The following is a 12,611-nucleotide window of genomic DNA, read 5'->3' as shown; positions in this document are numbered from 1 at the left end:
GAACTATTTTTACCTTTAGGAAATAAGTACCTCAGTCCTTAGGATCCTAAATCTTAGGATTCTATTCAGGTTCATGTTTATAAAAATAAACCCATCTTCCCGAAAACCTAGTTTACTTTTTAATTCCTAAATCTATGGCCAATTTATTCCAGTTTAGTTTGAGATGAATACCTACCATATTCAGAGAAATGAACTATGAATTTTGACTGAAGGACAATGTACCCATAACTAACGGAACATATGAATACTTGCTGTGCTTGTTAAAAATGTAAATGACCTTAATTATAAATAAGGAAAACACATCCTCCTGCACTCTAGCAAGTGGCCAACTCTTTCTAAACTCAAAAGCTCAAGGATATAAGGAAATCACACTAGAAGAAGTATAGTCTCCATCCAGGGCAACCATAGCAAAATGCACATTTGGGCACATGATTTTAAAACTACAGGACTGGGATCCCTGGGTGGCACAGCGGTTTGGCGCCTGTCTTTGGCCCAGGGCGCGATCCTGGAGACCCGGGATCGAATCCCACGTCGGGCTCCCGGTGCATGGAGCCTGCCTCTCCCTCTGCCTGTGTCTCTGCCTCTCTCTCTCTCTCTCTGTGTGACTATCATAAATAAAAAAATAAAAATTAAAAAAAAAATAAAACTACAGGACTATTTTGTTGTCACAGTCAAATATACTGCTAAAAATATTTTGCAGAAGTGTACCTAGAAACATCCCTGGGTGATAAAGAATATGCTGTACATATTTTATACCTATTTAGTTTTTAGGATAAACGTTTGAAGCATTGCTAACATATTCTCAACAACGCCAATATGTCTTAATTTTCTTAAGTGTTATGATTACTTTACTAAAGAAAGTAACAAAATGTTCAGGTGCTACACTACAGACTTTGGCTTTCCAAGCATCAATAACTATGTTGCACTGCCTTTTTTCCTCTAGTTTTCCCCCTGTACATTTTTGGGGGGTTGTTAACTTTGAAATACTTGTCATTTATCATATGCTCAATCTAGTGCAACTGAGATGTATGCCATCAATACTGGAAATTTAGCAATGCTCCAGGTTTCTAATGCTAATAAGTCTTTTGGTATTAAATTTAGCATATCTTCACTAAAACCAGAAAGGAAAATAGCAGATTCAATGTTGTATGTGTATACATAACATATAGGTATGTATATATGCACACACACACCTCTCAACACAACACAGATACTGACTTCAACTCTAAAATTTTATTAAGTTAGAATAATCACACCCTTCCAAAATGAAGTTATATATGATTGAGAAAATATGAACGGATGTGTGATAAACTAAAATAAATCTGTGTCTTTATTAAATAAATTCTGACAGAATTTTCAGAAAGTTTACTCTGTGCTCCTACCAAGGTCCTTCTCCCTTAATTAGGAGAACAAATCCATATTTCTGCCTCTCATCTAGGTTTTATAGAAAGGTAAGAAAAGTTGTACATGAAGTTGATTATGTGATTTGAACTTGATGAGATTTAAACATTTTAAGACAAAAATAAAAGTCTAAAAATTGGCTTATATATTTTAATAAATTCTTTGTATTAATAGTAAGTATCAGTATAACCCAACCACCACTACCAAAAAAGGCAGCATACTGTAATGGGAAAATTTTCAAGGTTATTTACTAAAATTAATTCCCTGATATATTTGTTCACTGGACTGAAATCAGAGGCTGCTTTAAGTTCAATATTCATATTCTACAATTTATTGCACTTTTGTGATTACCACAGTATTTGAATGCTATTTTTTAAAAGATTTTATTTATTTATTCATGAAAGAGAGAGAGAGGCAGAGACACAGGCAGAGGGAAGAGAGAGGCAGAGACACAGGCAGAGGGAAAAGCAGGCTCCATGCAGGGAGCACAACGGGGGACTCGATCCCTGGACTCCAGGATCATGCCCTGGGTCAAAGGCAGGCACTAAACTGCTGAGCCACCCAGGGATCCCCTGAATGCTATTTTTAATGTTATTTTTAAATGTGTAGCATGTGCCACAAGACATTGTTCTCAAAGAAATGTTTAGCAGAATTGAATTAGAAAAATGTTACATGATTTATATAAAATTGCATGATGATAGCCATCCTATGTGACTAATTCTACAGTAACTTTCAAGAGAAAAGCTTAGTGCTTTCTCAAATCAAAGTCATTATTTTCTAAGTACTGGCAAAATGTATTTAAGTAAGACTGACTTATCTGGGCTCTCAAATAAGGCTTCATGTATCTGGTCACCAAGAGACAAACAGTGTTGCTTAGCAAGGCAGCAACCATGACTGTGCATTATTTTAGATGATAACATTTTATCCTATCCCTCCCTATTTTCCTTTCTCGCCCATCCAACACTATGTTTACAGCTTTTTACACCTTAAGCATTTCAAAGATGTGATCCTATATAAACTTCCTGCATGAAGTTCTATTAAATGGATTTTTTGAAGCTAAATTTTTTTTTAAGGAAAAAAGGATTATACACCTCCTACATGCAGTTACTTATAGAAAAGCAATTTCTGTGTTGACTAAGGAGTGAAACTGTCTTCAATTTTAAGTTCTGATTCATAAACTAGCTCAATGCTAAAACTGTAAGGATCCACAAAAGTTATGCCCTCAAGTTAAATATTTAAACCCAAGGGACTACGTGAAAATCACTACATTCAAGTGGAAAATTAATACCCAAGTGTGTTTAGAGAGTTAACATTTATTACTTTGACAGATCTGTTTTGAACTAAATTTTGAAATGCTATTCTTCGTGAATTATTTACAAATTAGACACTGAAGAGTGACAATTCACTTTTCCTGAAGTGAGACAGCATGTGTTACAGGAGAAGTCATAAGACAGGAATCTTGGTTTTAGCTCTGACTTCACAGATGGAGAACTAGACATGTGAAGAGATTTGCAAGGAATTTACAAGACTGCAGAGGTATACCACATAGCCTCCAATATTACAAAATGTGAAGAATTCTTTGTATATTTGGCAGTGAAACCACATGGACAATTAAGCCACATGCTAAGTGTATGTACATGTATATGTGTGTGTGTGTGTGTGTATGTGTGTGTGTATATATATATATATAGATATAAAATTTTTTTTGGCTAAACATTATTATGCTTTGCTTGCTAGAAAAAGCCCAAGCACACCTAAGGCACCAAGGATATATTGGACTATATTTACAAATTAGCCATGGTAGGGATCCCTGGGTGGCGCAGCGGTTTGGCGCCTGCCTTTGGCCCAGGGTGCGATCCTGGAGACCCGGGATCGAATCCCACATCGGGCTCCCAGTGCATGGAGCCTGCTTCTCCCTCTGCCTGTGTCTCTGCCTCTCTCTCTCTCTCTCTCTCTCTCTGTGACTATCATAAATAAATAAAAAAAAAAATAAAAAAAAACCAAACAAACAAATTAGCCATGGTAAAGGTACAAAGCCAATAAATAATAAGCAGACAACAGCAAAGACTTTGTGTACGGTTTTGATGAAAGATTCACTTCAAGCTTAGGTATCTTTATCTTTATTCCTTAAAGAATCAACATCAAGTATAATCAGTGATGTACTTTTTTTTTTTTTTAAACCAACCTGCTAGTGATTTCTGATAAGGTCATTTTGATTAATAATACAATCTCATGCCATTTCTCAGGTCTCAAAGGCAAAAAGTGTTAGTAAAGCATCAGAACTTAATGAAAACTCCAAGTAGAAAAACTTCTTTTTAAGCTATGGAAAAATGAGCCTAATTTCCTTGGCTCTTAAAAAGAATGAATCTGTATTTCACTAAGTTTTAACTGTCTGAAGCATATATGTCTGCTTCCTTTAATCTGTACCTCTCTACAGGGGGGCTGTATTTGATCCTGCCTTTCAAAGTTGTGACCCTCCCAAGAAGGAATCATTTATTAAACAAATAAAATTTTAATTTTAATTTTAAATTAAACAAATTTTCTGTGCCTATTACATAATAAGCGTTCTGCCGAAAATTATGGGGGCTAGAGTATAAAACAGACAAGAAATTTTCTCTCAAAAAGCTTACAAGCTAACAAGAGATAAAATACGTATTATATATAAAGATATACATGCAGATATATACACACATACAGAGCTGGGCAAGTACAAACTAATTTTTATGACCAGGTTGCCTATAAATTCCCTCCAAATAAGTATTTAATAACAATGATTTAAGCTCATAAACTTCCGATTCAAAATGACAGACATACAATGAATTATGGAAAAAAATAAAGTACGAGCTGGCTATTTATGGTAATCTTTCTACTGATGTAGATTTTTGAAAAATTTAATTATTTAAAGTAGGCTCCATCACCAAAGTGTGGTTTGAACTCATGACCCTGAGGTCAAGAGTCACAGACTCTACCGACTGAGCCAGCCTGGTGCCCCTCCTATTGATGTAGATCTACTTAGTATAATAATAAAACCTATGTATTTTTTAATACCTTAGCTAGAACACTTCCTCCAAGCGAACTTTTATAAACCTAAACTATTACTGTTTAGGAAAAAAAATCCTACTAATCATTAATAAAGCTAGAAACAGGAAAATTTCCTTTACAAAAAGATAATGCTACAAAAACAGTGATGACTATGCTTACTGTTATTTCTTGCACAGGGAAAAGGCTCTACCAGCAAATAAATCATTTAAGCTCTCCAGGGTTCAGTTTAGTCATCTGTAAAAAATGAAGGAGTTACTACTTCCTTAATGATAAAAGTTTGTTAAGTGTGAATTCCCCCAACATCGTAGAGTTTGAGTAATACACTATCCACATACAAACAGAATAAGCTCTTCATAACAAATTAATTCTCAAAATATGGTACTTCAAATTAAAATGTTTCACTGAAAGTGGTTATTTCTTGATTTTGTACCTCATTCTACTTCCATGTCTTCATCTTTGTCCTTGCCACAGCCTAGACTCCCTTTAATCGCTACCCATCCAAGTTCTTCAGTATTCAACTTATATTTTCTCATAAAACTTTTCCTCATTAAATTCCTCTTCTAAACTCTACGGCCCTTCAAGGCAGTAGTGAAGAACTGATATTGTGCCATGCATACGTCTTTTTCTTACACTACTTTTGTCTCTCCACTACTGTACGTAGGTTCTCTGGGAGCAGGAGCCATATACTCAGGCTTTACTGTTTACAGCAACTAGCATAATGCTTCATTTCATATCTATAAAAATACTAACTGAATAAATTTTCTCATGATTATTTCACTTACTATAAAAAAGTCAATGGTCAATAAATGTTCATGGAATAAATGACTAGACTGATTAAGTGACAGTAAATTAAAAAAGCATCAGTATTATTGGTCATAGCAAACAAAGCTACTAACCGATACTTTTAAGGAAATGATACTCCATTAGGAGTACAAATAGTTTGGAACAAATAACAATTTTCACTTGAGCAAAAACAACATATTTCTGAATCCTACTGCCAATTGTCCACACAAACAGGGATAACAGCCCTAAGAAATAATGGCTATTCAGCTTTGGCTAAATTACAAACATTTTTAGTTACATCTATACTATCATATAATTATAACCAGAAACTCATTAGAAACAACTCATTAGATATATTCTAAATAACCAGCTTATTAAACATACTCTTAAAATTGAAGAATTATTATTTTTTTTTAAGAATGAACTCTTAAGTTTTAGAGAAGTTCACTAACCTTTGGGAAATAAATTTTCTATTACCATTGGTATAAGTCAACTTCAGATCTACCCTCTACTCTTAACCAAGGTCATTCTTAGCAATTTTAAATTCCTACTTAATTCTCTCTTCTACAACAAAATGTCAGTCTTTGCTTCTTGCTTTTGCAAAAAACTCACTATCAATCCTTCAGACCTCTTACTCGCCAAAACTTGCTCCTTATTATTCAGAGATCCTAAATTAATCCAACAGCAGAAAGAAAACTTGTGTTTTTCATCTTTGTTCTGATAGCCCATCTCATTCATGGTAAACTCCTTTATTACTTCACCTCAATCATAAGATTATGCAACTTGGGCATTTAAGTTTATCAAGGAGTACTACTTTTTTAAAGTTGAAATTCATGTAACTAGCCTCAAGAACTGATTAAATATATATTAAAGGTAATTTTTCATCATTGGAAATGTAAAAGAGTGTCTTCTATTTATCTATCGGAATAAATACCAGAATATGAATGACTAATCTTTCCCCCCCTTTTTCTTTTGATAACCTAGAAAACAGGTGAGTAAAACTCTAGGTAAAATATAACAAAACATCTCTCTGTAGGGCCAAGTCTGACACAGCTAAGAATGCAAAACAAAACAGAGTGTTTATGTTATTTTGAGGAGAGAGAAGTATTCTGAATAAGAAAATCCAATAGCTACGCTTTATCCAAGTTTCAATCAAGTCTCAAAAACTGACACTTACAGATATTAGTACAGAGTTTAAAACCATCCTTTCATCTTACAGCTTCAGAAAGTTAGCCAGGATTAAGCTCTTCTATCATGACTAAGTTAGCATATAAAATAGGCAGAGGAAAACAGTCATTTTCACATTAGCATATTGTCCCATTAGTTCATGATCTTAACCCCCACCACAAAAGACAATTTCCTGGATTCCAAGATATGGTGGGAAATCATTTAACTCCCTGGTAGTCGATAGATAGGTTCCAGAAGGAAAATGTTCTGCCTTAAGATTTCAATCATCTCCATTCCCCCTAAATCTGTAAAGATTAGTCCTTTGTAAACATTTAATCACTGAACAGATAAAAACCAAATATGTCAATATTTTATATAAATTACTGTAAATCCTCAAAATACTAGTAAGGCAATATTCTTACATTAAGAACTTTCACACATATAACTGTCGACTTGAGCACACAAAAAATGATATGCACCACAACAGCTTCATTTAATGACTTGGTTTTTTTGAAAGATAAGAGACTTATGTGTGTCATTGCTGCTGGATTATTATATATCATTTTCTTTCTAAGATTAATCAACTTAAAACACAGCACGTGTATTTTAAAGATAAATACACTAACTGCATGTGAAATGTACTATAATTAAAGGCTACGTAGATGAGCCACGAAAGAAAAAGAGAAGTACTGAAACTTGTTTTGTGTTCTAGTTGAAATGAGTATTAACTGGTTCAATTGGTTGACCAGGGATTTCCACCCACCCACACACGCACACACACGCACGCACGCACCACACAATCATCTAAGCAGTAAAGTCTAAGTAGACAAACATATCAGTGAAACTCAATTTTTTCTTGTTATCTATGTATTATTAGCTATTACCATTGCTATCTACTCAGGTATCAAATATAAAACTCACTGATAATTACACTAAGAAATACTAGAAAACCATCAAAGAAAAAGTTAATGAGAATATAAGGGGAAAAAAAACTGGGAAAAGGCTAGTACACTAATCAGCATTACTGGGTAGTACTATCGCATGAAAATAGTCTGCTTAAAAAAAAAAGACTGGACTACAGGGGATGTTCTTTCTCATTTAAAGGAAAAATTACAGACACTTTTTTGGCTGCAGTAATAGAAAGAAGTCTGTTCCGGGTATAGGAATCTCAACAAGAGAGTTAAATTCAGATTGAACTAACTTTGTGAATTAACTTTTTACACAACTTGCCTTTTCATGCACATCTGGATCATTTCACTAAAACTTTTAAAAACTAGAGCTAAAGAGGCAGTAAGGCAGTTCAAATAACCACTTCCTGTCAGAAACTGGTCTTTCATTTAAAGAAATAAAAGCATAATGACAGATTCCCTTAGTTTAAAAGGTCATACAAGACCGAAAAATAAAATCAGCTCACTAACTGGTTAATAAATACAGGTACATCCATACAACGAAACACCTCATAAAAAAAAATGAAGCTCTATGTACTGATATAAACCAGCGGCTAACCCATATTAGGTGAAAATAAGCAGGATACAGAAAAAAAAAAAAGTGTGGGGCATGTGGTGGGGAGCACATACTTTTATAGGAACAGAATTACCTCTGAAAGGACAAAGAAGAAACTGACAACACTTGGGCCATGGGAATGAGCGTGAGGCTGTTATCACATGGCCATCTGCTATATTACATTTTATGTGTTTTGAATTCCGGATTATCTGCATGAATTACTTATTAAAAAATAAAACTGGAAATATAAATACATAATCTTCCTTTCTTCCATTACTTCACCAAGGGTGTTCTCTCCTTTGGTTGCTTTCTTATGACATATATTCTGCCTTAGATTAGTCATCATGTCCCCAAAATTCCTTGAGTGTAGAGATAAAACAATGTAAGTCATCTTTGGATTCATTGCCACTTCTGGCCAAGTGTATTAAATGCAATAATAATGAAAAATTTTTTAAATTATAGGAAATGTTTGCTGAGCACTTGTAAAATGCTGGGCATTTAATATGTATTAACTTACATCACACCCACATTTCTATGAAGGTAGATATAGTACGTCTGTGACCAAGAAAATTGAGGAGTGGAGAAGAAAAATCTGCTGAAGGTCCCACAGCCAGGAAGTTAAAATAGAGCTTAAAAATGAATAGGTATCGTTAATTGAGTCCCTAAGGAGGTACCTTATAATTATCTCACAGCCCTATAAAGTAGGTGGTATTCTAATTTAACAGATAAGGAAACCAAGGTTGAGAAAGATTAAGAAACTTCCGCAGGTCACAAAATTTGAGGGTAGGCACATGAATGATAGTAAGTGGCAACAAGAGGAATGAAACCCAGGCCTGTGAACCCAACCCAATGCTCTTTCCACAACTACATTGTCTGTCACAGTAAATGCTAACTAAATATTTGAATTACCACAAACTGTTGCCTCAAGTGATTCCTCAGTAGAGATGAGTTCACACATGAGTGAGGAAAAAAAAAAAAAAAAAACCCTTGCATTTTTCCCCATTCCCGGACTACCTAGTATACTATTTAATAAAGAAGCTATCACTGGAAGTGACATTGTACATCAAGAAACATATGCGTGGAAAAAAAAAAAAAGAAACACGTGTTTAAGACTGACACAGCCTGCAATAAACAAGCCTATATAACCATATCTGGGAAGCTGTTTTATGGAATAAATAAAATTATAAATTTCAGTGATACATTGGAAGCATTGTTTAATTTTTTCTACTGTGTAAAAAAATGAAAGAAACTTTTAAAATAAGATGAAGTGGGGTACACATACTTGGTTTTACTATAACCATATATTCAAAAAATAAAGCCCAATGACTCAGGATGAGATAAAGCTACTTCTCTATAAAAATGAAAATTTCTATTAATCAGATATAATCAAGAAAATGAATTTCAGAAAGCAGGAAAAGGAAGGTATGATTTTATGAATCAGGTTTCTAAGTTTCCTTAGGTTTTTAGGTGAAAAAAAAATCATTCAAAAAGAGGTAGCACTATTGTTTTAAATTCCAGAAGAAGTGGCCTTTTAACATTTTTCAGTTTGAGTCAAAGATTTGCTCTCTGAATCCATGTATCAATTTAAAAAAAGGTACAAGGAGATTTAGCTGTAATATTTACTGATCCCTAGGTGACATAAGTATAATTATAACCATGCTCCAAGTGAACATTCAAAAATTAGTAAGTTTGAAAAGTTCCACTTGGAATTGCTAAGAAGTGCAGATTATGAATCTATAAATAAAACAAAAAAGTTCTTTTGGATAAGACAAGAAAAAAATCCACCAGAAAATAAATATATATATTTTTAATTCACAGAGAAAGAGTCGCTCTCATACATTCTCACATAAGGGAAAACTATTGTGCTCGGTTGATCCTGGCTTGCAGAAAATCTGAAGGAAAAACAGTAATCTGTGGCATCATCAATACTATAATTTCTTCAGGGTTTGTAAATAAAATCACCTCCCCAATCCTTATGTAAACACTCTTTACTATATCTCTAAGTTTCTCAGCAATGGCACTGCTAATGTGTTTTTTTCTGGACTTACAAGAGAGTAAAGTAGGTTTTGAAAAAAGGGGCTCGGATAAATTAAAATCAAAAGACAGTGCTTACATTACCAACCATATTTATTCTTAAGAATCCTTGTACCCGTCAATCACAATGCTATCCTACTACGACAGGGAGTAATTTCAAAACAAATAGCTTGTTCATCTTTCGCACCACCTAAAATAAACCGTTTTGGCTTTACTCTTAAATCAGGAAATGAGCTGTGAGTGTGAAAAGATTTCAATAGCTGGCAACCAAAGTTATCTTTTACACCAAACCTTTCGAAGGCAGAACTGATGCGAGCTACTATGGCTAGGATAAAAATCCTAACTTCTCGGGACGCTTACGACAAATTTAAATAGGTCATATTCCAGATCCTTTAAAGGCCGTCTTTTAATCTTTAATGTGTCCGTGACTTTTCTGTCGTTCTTTTCCCCCCAAAAGGCAAAGAAGAAATAAAAATAAATAAATAAATAAAAATAAAAAATAAAATAAAGGCTTGTGGCTTCAACTTCTGTGGGTCCCCAGGCCGAGGTTACTTACTGCATGGGAGGCGAGGCAAACACCGGACAGTTTTAAATGCCTATTTTTAGAATTAGTATTAATCAGTCTCTTATTTAAGTTTCGACAGCAATATGTGGGAAACTTAGTAGGGGGTGAGAGATCCAGAGGACCCAAGCTCGTTGGCACGGTTGACCCCCGTGCACACCCCCCCCCCAAAAAGTGATGTAAAACAAAAGTGCATCGGCTAATACCCGTTTCAGCGAAGTGTTTCAGAATGATAGACCTCAAGGGTTGTTATTACCTTATTGAAAAGGGTTAAAACCGAAACCGTTTTTCAAACACCAGCTTCCCTTTTACAGGATCCCAACAGTTTTTTTTTTTTTTTATACAAAAGTTTGACAAATGTTTTTCTTTGCATCCCCCCCGCACCCGGCCTTCCTCCCCAAAAGAATGCATTTCCATGACTACTGAGTTTAAAAAAAAAAAAGAGAGAGAGAGAGAGAGAGAGAGTGAAAAATCATATTCAAAAGCACGGTTCTCCTCATCTCAACTTAAGCAGAAAAGGAGAGAAAACAGTCTTCTCTCCCCAACGCGGTGAGAGCGGAGGGAGGAGGAGGAGGGGGGGGAAAGGGCACGAATAAAATACAGTACGAGAGGAAACCTTTGGTTTCGAACTTTATTGCACAAAGAGAGTGGAGAGGAGAAGAGTAGGTCAGACGTCGCGGCGCTTCCCGCGGCGGAGCGGGCACGGCAGGCACCGGGGCTCCGGGAAGGCAGGCGCCTTCACCTCCTCTGCCCTCAACTGTCGCCTTCTTCCTCCTCCGCCCCCCGCGGCCGCCCCGGCGGACGGCCCGGCCAGGTCGGGCCAGGGCGGGCGAGGTCGGGCCAGGTCGGGCCGGGCCGGGCCGGGGGCGCGGCGGGCGGCGGGCGGCGGGCGGGCGGGCGGGCGAGCGGCCGGGCCCGGCGGGCGGCCTCCCCCGGGGCGGCTCCGGGCTCCGGGCTCCGGGCTCCCGGCTCCCGGCCCGGCCCGGCGGCGGGAACGCGGGCGCCAGCTCTCCGCGGCCGGCCGCCCGCCCGCACACACACCCCCGGCCGCCGGCTCCCACCCCGCCCGCCGCCCGCCGCCCGCCGCCCGCCGCCCCCCGCCATGAGCGCCGCCGCTGGCTGCAGGCAGAGTCGCTGCCGCCCCGGCCGCCGCTGGCTCCAGTCCGCCGCCATTATTCTTTGTTCGCTGCGAGCGGCGGCGATGTTGTGGGGCTCGGGCGGAGGCTCCATCTTTACCGCGGCCCCTCCTGCGAGGGGAAGGCCCCGAGCGCGGCTGTCCGGCGCCTCCCCGTCCCCCCTCCGTCCCCCCGGCTCTCTCCGGCTCCTGCCTCCTCCTCCTGCTCCTCTTACCGGTGGTACAAGCTCCTCCGTCACTGCTTTCGTTCGCGGCCCGGATCTCGCTGGAGTTTTATTCTCTCCCCCACGTAACACACCGCGTCAAACTACACCTCCGCCGCGTCACTCACCAACACTCCGCTTCTCCCAGCCGCCCGGGCCACAGGCAGCAGCAGCCGCCGCCGACTGAGGAGCCGCAGCCAGGGAGCCAGCCAGCGCCGCCCAGTGCCGAGTGCGCAGCGGCCGCGCACGGAAACAGCCGAGCCCGGCCCGGAGGAGCTCGAGCGGCCCCGCCCCCCCGCGCCGCCGGCGGAACTTGCCGAAGGCCTTCGGGCGCCTCCGGCCGAGCGGGGAGGCGGCCGGGGTTCGCGAGCGGAGCGGCGCGGGAGGCGTGGCCCGAGCCCCACCAGCCGGGCGGCGGAAATCGGCGGCAGGAAGGCGGGCGGCTTCGCGAGTGTGGCCCGCTGGGGGAATTCCCCGGGGGTGTCGGCGGCTGGGTGGAAACCCCCGCGGCTGCCTGCCCCCCGTCCCCTGCGGCGGGCCCGGCCTGAGCCCCGGGAACTTTGGAAGGCTGCGGGGCCGCGGCCGAGCGAGCCGGGAGGAGGGGCGGCGGGGGCTCTGCAAACGTCCCGGAGCCTGCGGTCTGCGGGCCGGGGCGCCCGGGAGGGGAGGGTTTGCGCGGCCCCGCGGCGCAAACCTGGGGGAGCCCTGGGGGCCGCCGCCGGCTCCTCCAGCTCGGGGCGTGCGGGGGCGGGGGCGGGGGCCCCGGGGCACCTTGCGGGGT

The 12,611-nt window shown here is 39.8% G+C and overlaps 1 protein-coding gene across 4 annotated transcripts in view; it reads right to left on the bottom strand.

Annotated features, from left to right (window-relative positions):
• The window catches only part of CREB1 (cAMP responsive element binding protein 1), a 63,214-nt gene extending 51,148 nt beyond the window's left edge, over window positions 1-12,066 (bottom strand). For 2 of the 4 annotated variants that reach the window (XR_005984994.1, XM_041737021.1), the window contains exon 1: window positions 11,843-12,062. The gene's annotated coding sequence lies outside the window, so the exon portion shown is untranslated. Of the gene's footprint in view, window positions 1-11,842 lie in introns of all 4 variants that reach the window. The other 2 variants (XM_041737024.1, XM_041737023.1) reach the window with 2 other exon arrangements.
• Window positions 12,067-12,611: the final 545 nt, after the last annotated feature.

Source organism: Vulpes lagopus, chromosome 22 (assembly GCF_018345385.1).
Source record: "Vulpes lagopus strain Blue_001 chromosome 22, ASM1834538v1, whole genome shotgun sequence".
Classification (NCBI taxonomy): Eukaryota; Metazoa; Chordata; class Mammalia; order Carnivora; family Canidae; genus Vulpes; species Vulpes lagopus.
The sequence above is the reverse complement of the archived record's forward strand: the minus strand, read 5'-3'. Positions and strand labels throughout refer to the sequence as shown.